Source organism: Panthera onca, chromosome C1, assembly GCF_046562875.1.
Source record: "Panthera onca isolate mPanOnc1 chromosome C1, mPanOnc1 haplotype 2, whole genome shotgun sequence".
Lineage (NCBI taxonomy): Eukaryota > Metazoa > Chordata > Mammalia > Carnivora > Felidae > Panthera > Panthera onca.
Genome location: NC_138346.1, coordinates 215,885,593 through 215,906,374, shown reverse-complemented (window position 1 = coordinate 215,906,374; position 20,782 = coordinate 215,885,593). Strand labels below are relative to the sequence as shown.

Genomic DNA, 20,782 nt, shown 5'->3' with positions numbered 1-20,782 from the left:
AAGTGGCGGGGCCGTGACGTCGACGCTCGGCGCCCCACCTCCCCCGCGCGGCCAATCGGGGCCGTGCGCCGCTTAAAGGGGCGATGCCGCGGCTCAGGCGCTGGCGCGGGGTCCACCGGCGTCGCGCGGCCCGGCGGGGCCGCCGCCTTTGTCTCCGAGGGGGAAGATTCTGGGCCTCGGAGGCCTCCGCGCCTTTGCTCTGCCCAGTTAGAGCGGCAGCTGCCGAGCCTCCCCCGGAGTCCTGACATCGAACTTTTCTGTGAGGTGTGCGGGCAGCTCGGCCTCGTTCCGCCCGAACCGCAGGCGGCGCCGCGCCTCGAGCGGGGTTTCCCGTCGTTTCCTGCCCCGGGGAGGGTTTGGCGGGTGTTCCCCTGTCCGCGTGGCGGCCGCCGCGGGGTGACCGGGTGGCCGCAGACTCCCGGCCATGGCGAGTGGAGCCTCTGCGAGCAGGAGGCCCGCGCGCACCGTAGGCCTGCGGGCCGAGGCGTGGGAGGGACCGCAAGGGACGGTGTGGACAGAGTGGGGCAGCACGGGACATTGAGATACGGTGTGGGGCGTCGAGGGACAGAGTCGCACACCGTGGGGCAGAGCGGCACAGCGCGGGACAGCCACCCTGGTGAGGGCCTTTCATGAGCCCTCCTAACGCGGGTCTGCCCGGCCACCTCTCCTGCGACCACATGTTTGAAAGTCAAGGCCAGGCCCTGGTGGCCGTTGACCCGTGGCTTCCAGGAGGAGCGCCCCTAGCCCCAACCGGGCCTCGCCTTCGGTCTCCGATCTCGAGTTTACTTATTAGACCCACGCTGCTCTCCGCATCTCCGGGCATCCGGGTAGCCGGCGATGCCCAAGGACAAAACACCAGCAAGCCTGCAGGAGGAGGCTTCTCCCCTGGAAGGTGATGCAATTTAGGCTTATAGTTTAACCGAAAAATAAATAATACAAATGATAACAAACCAAGAGTAACTAAAGTAAGAAAAAAAGCAAACAGACAGAAACCCTCCAGTTTTAACTGGAACAGTCCCCTGAATGGTACTCTCTCTTTAAGTAGAGGCCACAGACCTCCGGCTGACCTCCTTGGTCTTGGAGAGCCCCTTCTTGGTTTCAGCAATTGTGCCCGAGAGTTACACAGTTAGCACTACCTAATTGGGGGAGTTTAACACATAGAATGAGATTCTGACCTCATTATCAGGTTAACTATTAACTTACGCACTCCATGAAACGATTTGCCTTTTCTCCCCTGTTATTCACTTACATTCTTTTAAATTCGATTCAAAGGCCCAGTTTTGAATTCAAGGGCTTCACGCACACACGCGCGCACACACACATCTGAAGTATCCCTTTGCCCTCTCTCAGTTGCAAGACAAACCCATGTTTAGCAGAGAGCTCTCCTCTCCTTTCTGATGGGCTTTTTCTGGTCTATGGGGGCTCTGGGGTCATAGGTCCTGAGTCGGGTCAACCAACTTATGGTCTTATTGCCATTGATTTAGTTATTATTTTAGGATGATGGAAATCGGTTACAACTTTTCTCTGGCTTTCTTAACCAAATTAGGCTCTTTGCTGTGCGGAAACTCCAGACTGTTCTCCCCCATTTTGGTGTCATTTATGTTTAAGACTTACCCATATGCTGTTATCAGTGTATAAAAAGAACTAGCCTGAGAACTTGCCAGAGAACATCTTTTCAGACCTCATAGTGCAGAGCGTTTACTGAATGGGGACCTAGATGAACTCAAGTTTCATCCGAAAGGAACCCTCGTTACGCTAATTCAAGCCACTACAATACAGTTGTAATTTGTGCTTTGGCCTTATTGGCATGCTTTTCCATTCCCCTATTCATTAACAGCGATAATTGCCAGAGCAACCATCAAACCCACCCCTTCTTTAGAGAAAGAAGATCCACGGGATACTCGCTCTACGGTTGTCAACCGTATGGTGTCCCGTTTTGGTAAGCTGTCAAAAATCATAAAATCACGTGAGTATAATATATGATTAATCCATTCTTTCTTCCGATCTATTTTATTTTTTGAAGTTTATTTATTTTGAGAGAGAGAGAGAGACAGAAAGAAAGCACGGGTGGGGGGGAGGGGCAGAGAGAAGGAGAGACAGAATCCCAAGCAGGCTCCACACCATCAGCCCAGAGCCCGATGTGGGGCTCGAACTCACGCACTGTGAGATCACGACCTGCGCTGAGATCAAGAATCAGACGCTGAACTGACAGAGCCACCCAGGCACCCCTCTTCTAATCTATGTTAAACGCGCAAAATAAACAGCTATGTCTATTTGTTTGGGGGGAAAACCCAGTTATAGTTGATAGCTTACTGGATTTGGCTTCTAGTTATGTTCATGTAATATAGCTCTCTCGGCTGTGGCTGAATTACACGAGGAGACTCCTACCCCACAAATCTTTTATCTAATAGTCTATTGGTGATCTTTTGTAATAATACTGTCCTGTCAATGATATTGTATTTAGGGAAGAGTTTAAAAGGAAGGTGCTCAGCAGCTTGCAATAATATTAGCATATTGTGTTTATCAGGAGATCATTCACTGATTTTTAACAGATTAGAACCCTAGACTAGAGCTTTAGGGGGAAAATACCCTCTTTGTACTGAACCTAACTTGTTTTAAATTGTCTCCAGGAAGAGAGAAGCTGAAAGTCAGACTTTTTTTTTTTTCCACCTCTCACAGCCCATTTAATTTTGAAGCACTTCCCAAGGAATTTATATTAGCTGATTATTTTTTAATATGAAAAAAACTAAACATAACATCTAAAATGTTAGACTTACATCACATTGACCCAAATTGTCCCTTTGCACTTGGCCATTTCTCAGTGTAAGAAGAAGCTGTCCTTGGAGTGAGAACAAGGGGACGTTCTGGCTCAGAAACCGTAGAATCACAGATACTGCTTTTCTAAAGAGTTTGTTCCTTTTTCTCTTGTCTAGCAATACCAATGCTGGACAGGTGCCTTTCAACCCATCCAAATTTATGTTTGAATGTTATTGACTCCTGCAGAAGATGCATATTTTGGTGTTTTTCTTCTTGATTATAGATGGTTTTGTCTTAACCGTAGAAACAGTTAAATGTTTTAAAGTGAGACACTTTCTGGATTACCCTCTTAGTTCTAGAGCGTTTACTTTTGTCTATTCATGATATAAATGTGACCATGCACTTTCCCTTTTTTACTAATTTATGGCTGCATGTGCAGTAAAACATGACAATGGAAAGATTCCATTTCTTATAGGTCATTTATTAGTATGCCACTTTATGGCTTGGAGACATCTGGGCACAGATATATATCCAATAAACTTTGTGGGTTACTATAAAACATCCATGCTGATAAGAGCCGAGATTCATTCACGAAGAGTCCCACAGCACAGTGGACGTCTCCTCTGAGCTTTCAACTGTAGCAGCCATTTGGAAAATTGCACGGGAAAAGATTTCTTTACAACTTCCATTTTTTCCCTTCTGTAGTTAGGGATACTCCTCCCCCTTCTTAGATTTTACCCTAAAAGAAAAAAAAAAAAAAAAAAAGAAAAGTGTATGTGGTATATATTGCAGATATGCAGACCATGAAGAATGAGCAGGCTTTTTTTTTTAATGTTTATTTTTGGGGTGGTGGGGCAGAGAGAGAGAGAGAGAGGGAGGGAGTCTCAAGTAAGCTCTGCATGTCAGCGCAGAACCCCATGTGGGGCTCGAACTCAAGAACTGTGAGATCATGACCTGTGCCGAAATCAGGAGTCGGATGCTTATCTGACGGAGCCACCCAGGTGCCCCATGAACAGACTGGTTTTAACTGATCATTTTCTTGTTTCAGTGTCAGGGCCATGGCTTAACTGCCTCCATAGCATGTATAGTTGTTTATATTTAAATTGAACCACTTTTCATTTACCTGATTCTCCCTTAACAGACATTTGATGTGATTGGTGATCATTGTATTTCTTGTTCTAGTCCATTTCTGGAACTTATGACTATCAGAAACTTTTCAGTGTCCTGTACGTACGTTAATTGAATATGTGGATGTTTGCAAGACGATGCTTTTCGGGTTTCTTTTGAACATGAACCTGACTTTATCTTCAAATTTTAACATTTCGTTGCCCCCCCAAGCAAATGCTGTATTTCCCATCAGCTGGCCAGTAGGGTGTGCTCTAGTCCCTTGCCAGATAAATAAATAAATTAATAAATAAATTGATTAAAAAGAAATTAATTAAAAATATGAATGTCACCTCTTCACCAAGAGATTACAGAAATATACTTCACTCTTTCGTTGCCACCCACAGAGATGAAGTATTCTGCCCACAGACACAGTGAATCGTTCAGCAAACACAGTACCTGTGGGGAGCAAAACTGTTGCATTGAAAAAAGAAACTTTGGAGAGGTGGACCCCTTTGGAGTTAGTTCTGAAACAACTTGCTATTATTTTACCAAATGGATCCCTTGGTCACAGATAGTTTCTTTTATTCTGTGTAAAATGAGAATAAAAAAATCTGGTGCGGTGATGAGGAACGCAGACCCTGGGGTTTACATCCTGACTGTCTCAGCCGTGACTCAAGTACTTACTTGGCCTTTTGTAAGATGGTGATAATAGCGGTTCCTACTCTGCAGGGTTCCTGGCCAGATAAATGAGATCGTACTTGGGAAGTGCTTAGAACGTGGTCTGGCCCCAGTCAGGGTTCAGTAACAGTAACTGTCCTTTTTTTTTTTTTTTTAAAATCATTGCTATTCTCACTGTTATTGCTGTAAATTCGTTGAGGGATTTTCTGACACCTTTCTTTGCAAGATTCCCAAATTCTCTATCACTTATTAGCATACATGATTTAATTTGTCTGGGAGGTGCTTTCATTTGTTAAATTTCAGGAGCATAAACGATTTCTAAGATAAACTGTCTCACTTTTCCTGTAGTATTTCCACTTAAGAGGCTATAAAGCCTTAAGCCAAAGACGAGGGTCTGCCATAGGGAAATATCAAGCACCAGCAATCCTTGGGGAGATACCCGACGGATGGGAGACTCTCAGCATCTCTGAAGGGAAGATAACAAGCGGCCACAAATCTATGAGCACCTTCTTGTAAACTCATATTCATAAACACCCACAGGCATTTGTCCTTTTAAGAAATAGGTTTAGTTTGTACATAAAGTACCTGCAGAACTTTTAAATACAGGCAACATTACCATTTTCTCTGCAAGGCAAGGGCAAGGAGATATTACCCAGTGACTAGGTACAGTAGCATTGTAAGAAGTCAGTGAATCCCAACACTTCTTGGGGCTCCACCTGTATTGATTCATACATGTATTCATTCATCAATAAATATCTATTGAACTCCTACTATGTGCCAGTCCATACCAGGTTCGGGGTAGTGAGCAAGAGAAACATTCAGAGAACGTTCAGCGGTAGGATTATAGACAAGCATATGGGAAACTTAATTTATATAAAGTGCAAAAAAGTCTTCATAACAAGACTAGATTCTGTCTCCTTAAATTTTTGAGAATCAAAGACTCTTTGAACCAGTATTTTTTTTAAGTTTATTTATTTTGAGAGAGAGAGAAAACGGGGAGGAGCAGAGAGAGAGGGAGGCAGAAATCTGAAGCGAGCACTGTGCTGACCGCAGAGAGCCCAATGTGGGGCTCAAACTCAGGAACCATGAGACCATAACCTGAGCTGAAGTTGGAGGCACTTAACCAACTGAGGCACCAAGGTGCCCCCGAGCCAGTATTTTCACTAGTGATACATTGAGGAAATAATCATAAACAGAGAAAGCTTTCTGCTCAAAGTTGCTCAATGCAGTGTTGTTCATAATAGTGAAAACCTGGCCTGTTAGTAGGACAGTTGGCATGTAAAATATCGAATATCTATTCAGCTATTAAAATGATCCTTATGAAGATTTTGTAATTAGGAATAATAACTAATACTAGCTAACACTTTTACAGCATTTGCTAGGAACTGGGCTCCGTTCTAGGGCTTTACCTATAAGAGTTAATTAAACGTTCACACAATCCTGTGAAGTCATGTTGTTACTATGCCTGGTTTATGAACAAGGTGAAGTAATACGCCCAAGGTTACAAAGCTGGTAACTGTGGGTTTAAACCGAGGCAGTTGCTTTCAACCACTGCAAATTCTTCCATTATAATGCTTGGTGTAAAAAGTAGAATGTGAAATTGAATATGTAGAATATCTATCCTCATGTTATCAGCACCTTTTTACTGTGCTAGACAGAAAAAAATCCAACTCAGGGGCTCCTGGGTGGCTCAGTCGGTTAAGCGTTGGACTTCGGCACAGGTCATGATCTCACGATTTGTGAGTTCAAGCCCCGCATTGGGCTGTGTGCTGACAGCTCAGAGCCTGGAGCCTGCTTCAGATTCTGTTTCCCTCTCTCTCTGCCCCTCCCCCACTCTCTCAGTCTCTCTCTCTCTCAAAAAGAAACATTGACAAAAGAAAGAAAGAAAAATCCAACTCAAATTCATTAAAATAAAAAGGAATTCACTGCTTCAGTTCTGGACAAGTCTTAGTGGCTGCATGCACTGCTTTATTTAGGTGCTCAAATAACATCACCCACGTCTGGGCTTTCCCTAACTTTTGGCTTTGTCCTATTTTGTAGTGACTTCATCTTGAGGTTCTTCGGTGGCATGATGGCTGCCCGCAGCTCTGAGGTAAGATGGCTGCCAGCAAACCCTGGGCCATTTAATTAAAAAAAAAAAGAAAAAAAAAAGCTTATTTAATGGTTTGAACAAAAACCAAAACCTGGGCCTGCTTCTCACTAGTTCAAATGGAGGGACAGGGAACGAATGCTCTGATTGGCCGAGCCTGGGTGCAAGGCCACCCTTGGGACCATGGGTAGACTTAGCTCCACCTGAAGCACATCAACTAAATGCAGAGAAGGGGTGGTGATCTCCTACAGTCAAATTGGACAACGGACTAGGAGAAGAGGGAAATGGATGTTTTTGGTATACATCAAGTATCCACAACAATTTCATTATCTATAGGATAAGCATTTGACCCCGTAACTTACACCTTGAAGCTTTCTGTTCTTTGACCTTGATGACACTACACTATCATACCTTTTTGGTGTCTCGTCTGAGTCCTCCTTAGTCTTCTAGTCTTCTTTTTCTAGGATGCTTAGCTGTAGGCATCCTCTGGAGCTATTTTTATCTGTTTCTAAGCCATCACATTCAATTCCTAAACTTTTATTATCACCTCTATATGAATTGTGCCCAAATCTAATTATAGCCATATCTTCTTTCCTGACTTTTATTCCATGCTTTCAGTTTGTTTGTTTTTTTTAAAGGTATTTTCGTTTTTTTTTTTTTTAAACGTTTATTTCTGAGACAGAGAGAGAGCATGAACAGGGGAGGATCAGAGAGAGGGAGACACAGAATCCGAAACAGGCTCCAGGCTCTGAGCTGTCAGCACAGAGCCCGACGCGGGGCTCGAACTCACGGACCGCGAGATCATGACCTGAGCCGAAGTCGGCCGCCCAACCGACTGAGCCACCCAGGCGCCCCCATGCTTTCAGTTTCTTACCAGTACTCCCCCACCCCCCTTGGATATTTGTTGCAGATTGGCTTCCTTGGGCAACAGGCTTTGGGATGAAGGATAATTTATTAGAGTATACTCTTGGAATCTATTGAAGGGAAGAGGAAGGAGCAGATTTGGGCAGAAAGAGAAGCTGAGCTGTGGTACAGATCCAAGATAGGCCTTAGCTGATCCTATGGAAAGATTTGGAGCTGGATTGGTCCTCTAGAGTTGTCCCAACTTAGGCAAGGGAGCTGGATCTTTATTCCTTCCACCCCCACTGGCCAGTCATTGGATGTGGGTTGCCCTTGGGAAGAAGAGCAATATTGGGCAAAGCCATTTTATTTAGCTGAGACACTCTTTAAAGAGGGTTGACAGGTAAGGACTATTTTCTGGCAGCAATCATAGAAGTATGGGGTCTAATCCCAGAAGTAAGACTTCAGCCCTCCAGGGGGATCTGGGTAGCTCATCATCGTAGCTTCCATTTATTTTATTTATTCTCCCTGGCTGTTGGTCTACTCTCCCTCACTCTATTCTGGTAATATTGTTGACATTTTTACTTAGATATTTTGAGGCTATGTTATTAGGTGCATACAAGTTTAGAATTGTTAAACCTGTCTGGTAAATTGAACATTCTGTTAATGTATAATGAGCTTCTACTAGTAATAACTTTTGCTTTAAAGTTTGTTTTGTTTGGTATTGCTATAGTCACACTGGATTTCATTTAGTTTGTATTTTGGTGAATCTTTTTCCAAAATGTTCTTTTTAATCTTTGAGTTTCCTTAATGTTAGCTGTGTCTTATAAAAAGCACAGAGTTTTTTTTTTTAATTTGTCTTCTAAGTAGAGAGTTATTTCACTTGGATCTATTGTGATTACTGATATACTTACTGACAATTATAACTTATTTTTATCATGTAAGTTTGTACCTTCTATTTGCCTCGCTGTAAGAAGTTTCTTTTTTCTTCTTTCTTGCTTTTTGGGTACTCATTACATTTTTTTTTCATCCCATCCCTCAATTCAAAAATTATACTCTCTAGTTCTCTTTTTAAATGGCTATCTAGAAATTGCAAAATGCATACTTAACATAGTAAAGTCTAAAGCTAATATCTTTACCTTTCTGAAAAATACAGGGAATGGTTAAGAACATGTTAACTCACATCACTGCCTTCCAATTTTTATTTTCTTATTTGGAATTCTAATCTCTCTTTCTTTAGCACCACTAATTGGAAGTTGTTGTTATTATTATTATTATTATTATTATTTATATAGTCAATATAGTTGGCCCTTGAAAAACACAGTTTTGAAAATATAAGCATGCAGGTTCATGGATTTTTTTGGATGAATACAGTACAGTACTATAAATGTATTTTCTCTTCCTTATGATTTTCTTAACAGCATTTTCTTTTCTCTAGCTTTCTTTATTGTAAAAATATAGTGGTGCCTGGGCAGCTCAGCCAGTTAAGCATCTGACTCTTGACTTTGGCTCGGGTCATGATCTTGTGGTTGTGAGATGGAACCCCGCATCAAGCTCTGCACTGTCAGCGCTTGGGGTTCTCTCTCTCTCCCTCTCCTTCTGCCCCTCCCCCACTTGTGCTCCCTCTCTCAAAATAAATAAATAAACATTAAAAGAAAGAATACAGCATATAATGCCTATAACCTACAAGACATTTGTTAATCGACTATTTCCATTATGGGTAAGGCTTCCAGTCAACAGTAGGCTATTGGCAGTTACAGATTATTACAAATTATTACATTTGTTTTACTCTTTTACATTATTTACATTTTTATTTGAACCACTTACAGATAAGTGGCAGACATGAGGCTATGGCATTAAATTTTTTTTTTCACGTTTATTTATTTTTGAGAGAAAGAGAGACAGAGTGTGAGTGGGGAAGGGGCAGAGACAGAGGGAGACATAGAATCCAAAGCAGGCTCCAGGCTCTGATCTCTTAGCACTGAGCCCGACGTGGGGCTCGATCCCACGAACCTTGAGATCATGACCTGAGCCAAAGTTGGATACTTAACTGACTGAGCCACCCAGGTGCTCCAAAGCTATGACATTTTAAACAAAAGCCATAAATATTTTTAAAATAGACTTTATTTTTTTAGGGCAGTTTTAGATTTATAGGAAAATTGAGAAAGCAGTCCAGAGTTCCCATATACTCAGCACCCAGTTTCTCCCCTGGTTAACATTACTTAGAATTAATGAACCCATAGTGACACATTATAAATATTTTTAAAAATTTTCTAAATTTATTTTTGAGTCAGAGAAAAACAGAGCATGAATGGGGGAGGGTCAGAGAGAGGGAGACCCAGAATCTGAAGCAGGCTCCAGGCTCCGGGCTGTCAGCACAGAGCCCGATGCGGGACTTGAACTCACAGACTGTGAGATCATGACCTGAGCTGAGCTTAACCAACTGAGCCACCCAGGCGCCCCCCATAGTGACACATTATAATCAGCTGAACTCCATTGTTCATTTGGATTTCTTTAGTTTTTACATGATGCCTTTTTTCTTTTCCAGGAGCCCATCCACAGCACCGTATAACATTTAGTTGTTATGTCTCTTTCAGGCTCCTCTTGGCTGTGACAATTTCATACTTTCCTTGTTTTTGATCATCTTGACAGTTCTGAGGAGGACTAGTCAGGTATTTTGTCGAATGTCCCTCTATTGGAATTTATGTAATGTTTTTCTCATAATGCTTTTGGTTTAAAAGAGGAAGATCATAGAAGTAAAGTGTCTTTTTTATCACATCATATCAAGGGTATGTGCTATTAACATGATTTGTCACTGTTGATGTTGACGTTGACCTGAGGAATACTGAGCTATTTAAGGCTTCTGTAAACATTATCAGTGGCTTTCAGGTCAGGTCAACTATTCTGAAAAAAATTTGGAAGTTCAATTATTTTTGAATCATCATGAGAATTGTACAATAGCCGGAAAATTCATTGCAATTCATGGAGCTGCCTATGTTGGTGGGAATTCCTAATTGTAACGTTAATTTTTTTAAAATATATTTTTAAAAATGTTTATTTCTTTTGGGGTGCCTGGGTGGCTTGGTCGGTTAGGTGTCCGACTTCGGCTCAGGTCATGATCTCACGGTCCTTGAGTTCGAGCCCCGCGTCAGGCTCTGTGCTGACAGCTCAGAGCCTGGAGCCTGTTTCGGATTCTGTGTCTCCCTCTCTCTCTGACCCTCCCCTGTTCATGCTCTGTCTTTCTCTGTCTCAAAAATAAATAAACGTTAAAAAAATATTTTAAAAAAAATGTTTATTTCTTTTAAGAGAGAGAGAGCATGGGGGAAAGGCAGAGAGAGAGAGAGAGAGAGAGAGAGAGAGAGAGAGAGAGAGAGAATCTCAAGCAGGTTCTGTGTTGTGGCTGCAGAACCCCATGCGGGGCTTGATCCTACAAACCATGAGATCATGACCTGAGCCAAAACAAAGAGTCAGATGCTTAACTGACTGAGCCACCTAGGTGCCCCTATACTACAGGGTTAATTTTATACAGTGTGTTTTTGGTGATACTATGAACTAGGAATTAATGTTAGAATGGAATGTCTTAACATCAATTCTTTTTTTTTTTTAATGTTTTTTTTTTTGAGAGAAGGAGAGAGACAGAGCATGAGTGGGGGAGGGACAGAGAGAGAGAGAGAGAGAGGGAGACACAGAATCTGAAGCAGGCTCCAGGCTCCTAGCTGTCAGCACAGAGCCCGATGTGGGGCTCGAATCCACAGACCGCGAGATCATGACCTGAGCCAAAGCTGGACACTCAACTGACTGAGCCACCCAGGCGCCCCTTAAGATCAACTGTTTAAAACATTTAGCGTATTTGAACAGAGATTTTTGCATACATCCATTTGAAGCTAAGAGCATCTGTATCCATCTGTACCCCAGATGTAGCTTTTGATTTTCTAGAATTGTTTTGCAAAGGAACACATCTTATCTAAAAAACGATTTAGCTGTCTTGTTTCCACTATTCTTGTTTCCATTCACTGAATAAACCTTTTGGATGTGTGAGCAATTACATTTCCCACATCCTACATTCGATCATTTCTAGGAGCCAATAAGAGAGTTCAGTGAAGTGAATTTGAATGATTTATTTGTACAGAAAGAATGAATTTCCTCTTAGCTGTACATCCGACACCCACACGATACCTCATCTCTGATGCTGGGAAGGAACATTTTTGGGAGAAATTTGATGCCCAATTAGTGTGTTTTAATTTGGTCAGTGGAATTTCCATCTGGCTCTGATGTGTATTCTGGAGGACAGACTAGCATGTAGTTATACAGCTTATTAGTTTGTGAGATGGGGTCATAGGTACAGAGGACATTTCACCGAAGCAGGATTTTATAGATTCTGAGTCCCCCCCTCTGTTTTTGTTAGCTACGGGATGCATGGAGACAGAGAAAGCACGTGATACTTATTTTGTGGTTAAACACCTTATTATCAACAGCTTAAAATAAGAAAGAACATCGCAAATGTAGACTGCAGATAGAGGTCTTCTCTCCTGAAGAAACGAGACATTTACAGATACAATGATATCTCACAGATGGGTACTTCCTTGCTGTAGAATTATTGGTCACAAAACTTGAGATAAATGTGTTTAGCAAAAATTACAAGTATGCTTTTAAAGTTTTATTGTTCCATATATGTAGAGGCAGGAGGAGGAGGAGGAAAAGGAGAGAGAGAGAGAGAGAATAAACATTCTCATCCCTCGCAACTTCTGTACGTTGGGAGTATTGCACACGCTAATACTGAAAAGTCTAAGATAAAACATGCCTGTTTTAAAAGTGAAGTTTTCACAAACAGGGTTTGATTCCTGTTATGCTGAAAAAAACAGGAGATTCCAGATGTAAGGGATCCTGGCCAAAAACCTCTACTTTCTATTTTTTGCAATGTATCTTTTTAGTCCGTTTCAAGGAGGCACATTCTCTGTTTTCTGGCCTTTGCTGTTCCATTTTTACACACGGGAGCACGATCTTAGCTGATGCTGTCCATGTCCCTTCTTCCTCTAAGAATTACACTCCCTTCCTGGGTCCTGTCAGCTCTACAGCTTTGTCACACTGTGGAGTAAGGTCCACGCTTGCTTGTCTCTTAATGTTGTCCCCGTCCTTTCTTTAGGCACCAAATTCGCACGTATTGTTTCGATTTTCTGTCTTTCACTCAAGTGTAGTAATAACAATCTCAAATGGTTGTGGGATGTCAGGTTTGAATGGGAAGGTCTCAGTGTGTTTCTGAGGCCAGTTCTTGATTTCAGGTGATTAGCAGTTCATTATTTTTCGGTGGGAGAGGTGACTGTGTATCCATAAAACTAAAATCTTGACTTCTGCTCATGCACAATTCCAACTGTACTGAATCACGACTTCTAAGATACGAGCGAACAAAGCCCCAGGCAAAGAGGTTTACTGTGAAAACATTCAGTCCTTCCAGGAACAGGACCAGTAATTTCTCCATCTGTCTGTAGAGTCTGAACCTCAGGATGTCTGTGAACGTTTTATTGTGTTCCACTGTACCCTCGAGTCTGTTTCCCAGCCCTGGAAAATGCCCATGAGAAAGGGTTGTGCAACGCTAACTGTTAGTCACTTTATATTTCCTGAATATTCCCTATTTAATTCCCTGGTAGCTGGCAATAACATCTAGGATTTAAATTGCTGAAGGGAATTCGGGAAAACCCACATAAATGTCTAAGCTGGGGCTTGGCAGGCTCTGTGTTTTGGTGACATAACAATGCCATAACGAGAGATTTCATCTCCCAGAAGAGACAAGAAATCCCTACCACCGCCAGACACCCACTGACACTCATCTGAGTCTGACGATCATCGTTTGTTATAAATGGATTGGACATAGTTTTTCATCTGATTCCCGGGCTGCTGGAATAAAAATTTGGCCCTGGAGTTTAAATGCAACGAGATTTCTTTAGAAATGGGCACCTCGAAGGGTTAGGGGACTTTTTAGAAAGACAGAAGAAAATGTAGTACGTTTTCTGTGAGAGTGGGCAACAGCTTCTCCGTGAAGAGCCCACCCCCCTCCCTCCGGATGGAGTCCGAGCTCTGCGGAGGGACAGGCTGGGCCTGACCTATCCACCAAGCCAACCCCAGCAATCAGATGGGTGATGCTGTTCCCAGGCAGACTTTTCTCGCACCCTAGAGGCTAATGGACGTGATTTTTAATTTAAGACAGCCTTTTACCAATTGAGGTATTATATTTACCCTTATCACTGCGAAAATGGTCTGACACGTCTTGAATTCAATTCCATCCTCCATGTTGTTTGATGCTTTATAAGTTTTGATTACTTCAACAAGGGACCTTTCCTCTTTGTTCATTTTTTGTTATTATTGTGGTTTGGACGTAAGAATATGACTGTGTGCTCTAGAATTTGACGGCTTTTTTAAAAAGTTTATTTATTTATTTTGAGAGAGAGAGAGCAGAAGAGGGGCAGAGAGAAAGGGAGAGAGAGGGAATCCCAAGCAGGATCCACACTGTCAGCACAGAGCCCGAAGTGGGGCTCGAACCCACGAACCATGAGATCATGACCTGAGCCAAAATCAAGATTCGGACGCTTAAGCGGCTGAGCCACCCAGGCGCCCCTAGAATTTGATGACTTTTTATTGGGGAGACTTGTATACTCGCAAAGGAAGTTCATTGTCCCCCTCCTTACTGTTCTCCATTTATACCTGCTAATTCTGTTGTGGTTACTGAATCATCCGGGCTACTGCTCTGTCTAGTTCTCTCATACTTAATTCTGTCACTTTGATAAATGTTGAGGTCACCAGTTACCATTATATATACTACTCGCTGCATTTCACCATGTAAGACATTTTTATTATATTTACTGGATCACGAATAGTATGTTGTGTTTTTACCATTTCATGGTCTACCATTACATGGTGATTTCATCTGCCCATGGTTCTTGCTGTGGCCTTGACTTAATCCGACACTGTGGCGGTCCGCTCAGCTCTTCTGAAATTTGTGCAGGTGTCTCAGAATGTAAGCCATCTCGTTCCTTCACAGGTTGTCATCGGCTCCTGTTCACGTGACTCCTGTGGACAGGAGACTGTTGGCCTTTGCTGAAGGGTGAAGTCTAGTCTCTTTGCTCATTGTGTCGCAATGATATCTCCTCATTTACATCTGTAGCTCTAACTCCAGAAGTTGGACGTCTAGAAGGCATCTGTATTCATTTCCCAAGGCTGCCATCAAATGTACCATAAGCCGGAAGGCTTAAAACGAGAGAAATCTGTTGTCACGCAGCTTTGGAGGCCTCAAGTCCAGAATCGAGGGTGAGCCGGGCCACGCTCCTTCCGAGATCCTAGGAAGAATCCTTCCTCAAGCGCCCGATGGTGGCATTCCTTGACATCCTCAGTGCTCCTTGATGTGGAGCCACATCTCTCCAATCTCTGCTTCATCTTCAAATGACCTCCTGGCGGAGACGTTAGTCATATTGGACTCTGGGCCCACCTTGCTGCAGTATGATCTCATCGTAAGGAATTACACCTGTAAGACCCTTTCCCCGAATAAGATCACATTGTAAAGTACTGGGGGCTGGGACTTTAACATATCTTTTGGGGAAGGGGGACACAAAATTTTAATATAGTTTTCATTTCATTTTTTTAACAGCTTTCTTGAGATACCTTCCTGTGTTTTTTTTGAGATAGTTTCTGCCTTATGACCTTTCCGTTTGCAGTGTCTTTGCCCCAGTCTTCTCATGGCCTCCTTAGATCCTTCAGCCCTCTGCTCGAAACTTCTTCAGAGAGGCCTCTTCTGACCACTCTATTTAAAATAGAAACTCTCATCCACTTACACATATCACTGTCTGACATTTTGTTTGTTTGATGACTGCACATTTCCCCAGGTACGTTGTAGGACCTGGGAGAGCAAGAAATTCACCTTGCCGTTGACCAGATGTCCCCAGGGCCTAGAACGGTGCCTGGCACACAGTAGGCGTTCAGTTAATACGTGCTGAATTAATGTGAGAGTGAATATAGTTGTAGCATCATCCATTGCCCTGTCACTTTATTGAGCAGAGTTCTGAATCGGAGTGAATAAGGAGGAGATATATGGGAATGTTTCAGTGGAGCATAGGACAACAGTATGTGCAACGGGCCTGAGGCAAGAGTGTGCTTGGCATGTCCAAGTAACAACAGGGTTGGCCAGTGAGTGTAAGTGAGCAGTAGGAGATGTGATTGGAGAAAGGGACCATATCAAGCCCCTCTCCCCTTTCCCACAATCTTTGGGCCACCTCATATTCTTTCCCCGGCTGTTCTGATAGCTGTCTTCCCATTCTTGGGTGGTGGCTTAAATACCACCTCCCTCTCATATTCCACTGCCACAGCATCCCATAGCATTTATCACCAGCAGTGAATCCACTCACTTCTTTATTGTCTTGCCCTCCCACTGCCCCAACCGACACATAAGTGCTGTGTGAGTCAAGATCACGTTTGTTTGATAACTGTTGTGTTCCTGGCATCCAAAAAGGTGCACACTCCCGTGTTGGTTTGTTGGTCGAGTGAGTGAATGGAGACGAACTTCTATCAGTAAACGAGTTCCCCTGAGTTGCTTAATTCAGTTTATAAAAACACAGTTTATAAAAGTTTCTCTTTTCCGGGGAGGAAAGGAAGGGGAGAAGAGAGAGAAAGGACAGCCATATCTAAATACGCTTCCAGGGGCGCCTGGGTGGCTCAGTCGGTTAAGCGGCCGACTTCGGCTCAGGTCATGATCTCGCGGTCCGTGAGTTCAAGCCCCGCGTCGGGCTCTGTGCTGATAGCTCAGAGCCTGGAGCCTGTTTCAGATTCTGTGTCTCCCTCTCTCTGACCCTCCCCCGTTCATGCTCTGTCTCTCTCTGTCTCAAAATAAATAAACGTTAAAAGAAAATTTTTAAATACGCTTCCATCTCCCATATTTATTACCAAATAATACAGTTATATTTCTGGCATTCTCCTGTGTGACATTTTTCTATTCCCATGACCTTAAGGCATATCCCTTATGAATTCTGAAGCTCTGTTTTCTCTCTTGCCACACGTATCGAGTTTTCACCCAACATATTTTCCCAGTGTTTTTTGATTTCGTTTCACATAGTCTTCATAACATTAACCTTATAAGGCACATAAATATTTCTCACCTGAGTTTAAACAAGAAAAAAGTGAAGTTAATTGTCTATAGTTAGTAAGTCCATCGATGAACTTTTATTAAGTGGTCTGCTTACCAATTCCCCATCTATTTATTGTGTACATACTGGATACGAGGCACTGGTCTAGGCTCTGGGGGGTCCTGGAGTAAGCTGGGCAGGCGAGATGTGGTTCTTGCCTTCCCAAAGCTTCTGTTCTGGTATGAGGCAGACACTACAAATTATTTTCATGAGAAGTTATTGAATTAAATTTGCATGTAATTGATACACAAAAAAAGGAGTATGTGATGCTATGAAAGCATCTTACAGTAGGACCTGAGCTAGTCTTAGGGGTCAAGGACACCTTCTCTGCTAGTTTCTTCTTCATTAGACATTCTTCTCTTTTCTGTTATGAACAGAACTCTGATTTCGTTTGAATGGGCAGAGTATCCATTTTTGTACTTCCCTTGCAACAAGGGATGGCCACTGGACACTACGTTGACTACTCCCGTGGTGGAAGTGGACCGGACGGTGCCGGCTGAGTTTCGCTTTCCTGGAGTAGGTTCCGCCTCTTGGTCCTCAGTGCTTCTTTCCACTTCCTCCTTGATAGGGGTGTCCGTGGAGTGGTACGAAGACCGAAGTCACGAAGGCATTGACGATATCTGGGACCTGGTGCCCCTGCCCTTGGGTTTCTATCCCCCGACCTCTTATGAGGTGCTAACAATGAGCCCCTGTTTGATGAAGCCACAGAAGAGGGGTTTCTATATCACGCAGTTGGGTGCAATTCCTAGTTAATACAAGCCTACTTGAGGAAATGGCACGTGAACTGGGCTTTGAAGGATGTGAGTAGCAACTAACTGAGTCCCCGCGTGCTCTGCGTAGACCTAGGGCTTTTGAACGCCGGGGTCTCATCATCTGAGTTGAAGGGTATCGGAGCACAATTTCTTAAATCCCTCTACAGTCGGACTTGATGACGAACCTGCCGGAGGAGAAAAGGCTAAAAGCAGCAGCTGGCCCTTGCCGTGTGCGAGGCACTGTTCTAAGGGGTTTACACCCGTGACCTCTTTCAGTTCTTACGACAACCCTTTGAGAGAGGTGCCATTGTTGCCCCCTCTTAGTTGAGGAAGCCAAAGCAAAGACAGATCAAGCCAGTGGCTCAAGATTGCATAGCTACTAAACGGAAGAGCCAGGATTTGAAGCCCCGTAGTGTGGCTTGAGAGCCTGAGCTCATTAACTCGTGACGAGTGGGCTTGACCCAAACTTTGGACTCATTCCCGTCTCCTTCCCTTTGATGCCTAAGAGGCCTCCTGAGATGTGGTGCCCAAACAGGAGACGTTGACTGTTCTTACCAAAGAGTGCACTTCTGGATTCTGTTCCTCGCTAGCTGATAAGCCAGTTAGGCGATGGTTTTGGAATACCTTCATGTCGGTCCTCTCCTTTCTGTGATTTCTGGGAACCCTACCGAACCAACTGTTCCCTCAAGTCATGAGACAGAGAAGTTCTTGATAGTCTTTTTTAAGACCCTGACCCAAAGTCTATCAATTTGTTCCAAGTTGCGATAAAAATATTTATCGCAAGCACACGCAGGTTGTTTTATTTTTTCCCTAGCTTCTGGACCGTTGCTTTGTCTGTCTTTTATTGCCACTTCTGGGATGCCCCTGGAAACACGGAAGCTTCCCCCATTAGGTCCAGCTCAGGGCGTGACTCAGAAAGCAGTCCGTGGATTACTAGTTCAAAACCAGTTCGAAAACCGTTACTGGTCTGCAACAAGATGAGTAGGGAAATGAAGAGGCTTTGGGCAATTTGGCATGACCACAATGTCCAAGGATGTGGTCCCTGAGCTAGTCTTGTTGATGGGGCACGGGCCACTCCGGGTGCTGGCACACTCACCCAATGAGCTGGTTGTCACGGGAGCTGTGTTACAGGCATGGGCAACAGGACCACTTGGTTCACGATGGATTGGAAATGAGAACAAAAGTGCTTCTTCATGACAGATAGTTTGAGAATCCCACCTGTGACTCGCAGTGGCAATTCAGCGTGTGTCATGTAATCTGGCCCTCAACCTTATTTTGGTAAGCTTTATTCTAGTCATTTCATCTGTGGCGCCTCCTTGCCTGTGATGCCACAGCCTGTCCTTTCTTTCCTTCACATCTACCGTAGCACTTAGCAAGGTGCTGGCCACATACAGGAGACAGACCTCAAATGCTTTGGGGCGCCTGGGTGGCTCAGTCGCTTGAGTGTCTGACTCTTGATTTCAGCTCAGGTCATGATCCCAGGGTTGTGGGATCGAGATGGCAGTTCGAGTCTGCTTAGAATTCTCTCTCTCTCTCCCTCTCTCTGCCCCTCCCCTGCTTGCACTCTCCTCTCTCTCTCTTAAAAAAGGGAAAACAATCCCTCATAACTTAGATTTTAGAAATACAATGTCAAGGAAGAAGCTTCAGGAGTACTATTCTAATGACCATTTATGGGAGCCTGTCGCACACCAGGCATTATGCTAGAGGCTGTATTTGTTTCCATATGTCACTTCACTTAATCTTTGTACCATCTCATGAAAGTAGGTATACTTACCACCATTTTGCCAATGAAGGAGATGACGTATCAGAGAGGCTGAGTGACTTATATGAGGTCACACAGCTACTGAGTGGTGGTGGTCTGTCTGACTTCAAAGCCTGTGTACTTTTTCTTCTTCCCGTTATTACTTAGTGACAGCATGTATTGCTAAAAGGGAAGGTTACCGGATTTAGAAAATGACTTCAAATGTATTTTAAATATCATTTTTCTGAAATAGCCTTTTTGGTAATTGTTGCTATGTCTTAGATTTCCATTAAAGCCCTTTCTGTTCTATACTTTGCTTTTACTGCAGACGATGGGGCACAATCTTCCTCGGCCCAGGCCGTCCAGCAAATTACAATTCCAGATTCACCTTTGCACCTCTTGGGAGAAGACAGACAGAGCCTTCTTTTTGGGGTCTAATTAGGCCACGATTTAGCCTCGTGGCCCTGGAGGTCAGGACATGCAGCTTTAGCAGAGACGTGCGTCCCGTCTCTGGGGACAACAGGGTTGTTACATGTCTCCGTGGTGTATCATATGCAAACTGTGTCTAGTGTGGGCTTTTCAGATGCCGCTTTCTGGCTCCTGGGGGAGAATTGTTTCCTAGTGTTTTTAGTAGTTTCCAAAGGCTTTTATTCTCTAATTTTTTTTTAAATATATATTTTTTAAACGTTTTTATTTATTTTTGAGACAGAGAGAGACAGAGCATGAACAGGGGAGGGTCAGAGAGAGAGGGAGACACAGAATCTGAAACGGGCTCCAGGCTCTGAGCTGTCAGCACAGAGCCCGACGTGGGGCTCGAACTCACGGACCGTGAGATCATGACCTGAGCTGAAGTCGGACGCTTAACTGACAAGCCACCCAGGCGCCCCTATTCTCTAATTTAAATGTATAATTACCTGCTCCTAATTAAGTCCCATCTCTGAAAACTGCGTCAACAACTTGCTGTCCAGAGTTAAGGTCGAACTGCAGTTTAGACCAGACAAGGGCACATTTACTGAGGACCAAGAGATGCTCAGCCTGGTTGTCTAATTATCCCCCCGAACCCAGATTTATAATTGTATTCCGTTAGATGTATTTTAGAAAACTGAACTGACTGCCTTGGGGATGAAGCAGGTAAAGTGGAGATTTTTATGGTAGTTTAATTTCTTTTTTTTTTTTTTAACGTTTTATTTTATTTTTGAGACAGAGAGAGACAGAGCATGAACGGGAGAGGGTCAGAGAGAGGGAGACACAGAATCCGAAACAGGCTCCAGGCTCTGAGCTGTCAGCACAGAACCCGACGCGGGGCTCGAACTCACGGACCGCGAGATCGTGACCTGAGCCGAAGTCGGCCACTTAACCGACTGAGCCACCCAGGCGCTCCCCCCTTTTTTTTAAAGCTTATTTCTTTTGCGAGAGAGGGGTGGAGAGAGTATGAGAGGGGAAGGGGGGGTGCAGAGAGAGAGAGAGAGAGAGAGAGAGAGAGAGAATCCCAAGCAGGCTCCACTGCCATCGCAGAGCCCAATTCAGGGCTCGAACTCACAAACTGTGAGATCATGACCTGAGCCAAGACCAAGAGTTAGATGCTTAACGGCCTGAGCCATGCAGATGTCCCCCCCTCCACTTTTTTGTTGGTTTTTTTTCCTTGTAAGTAGGC

General features: G+C 43.7%; 1 long non-coding RNA gene across 5 annotated transcripts; it reads left to right on the top strand.

Annotated features, from left to right (window-relative positions):
* The first annotated feature begins 99 nt into the window (after positions 1-99).
* LOC132672123 (uncharacterized) lies at positions 100-19,976 on the top strand. Of its 5 annotated transcripts, none has more exons than XR_013557726.2 (5): positions 100-1,966; positions 6,583-6,634; positions 14,628-14,986; positions 17,013-18,665; positions 19,457-19,976. It is a non-coding gene; the product is annotated as an uncharacterized LOC132672123 (long non-coding RNA). The 5 variants fall into 5 exon arrangements; XR_009607375.3 differs by lacking the exon at positions 19,457-19,976 and adding an exon at positions 10,069-10,143 and having other exon boundaries at positions 17,013-18,940; XR_013557725.2 differs by lacking the exon at positions 19,457-19,976 and having other exon boundaries at positions 100-892; positions 1,838-1,966; positions 17,013-18,938.
* Positions 19,977-20,782: the final 806 nt, after the last annotated feature.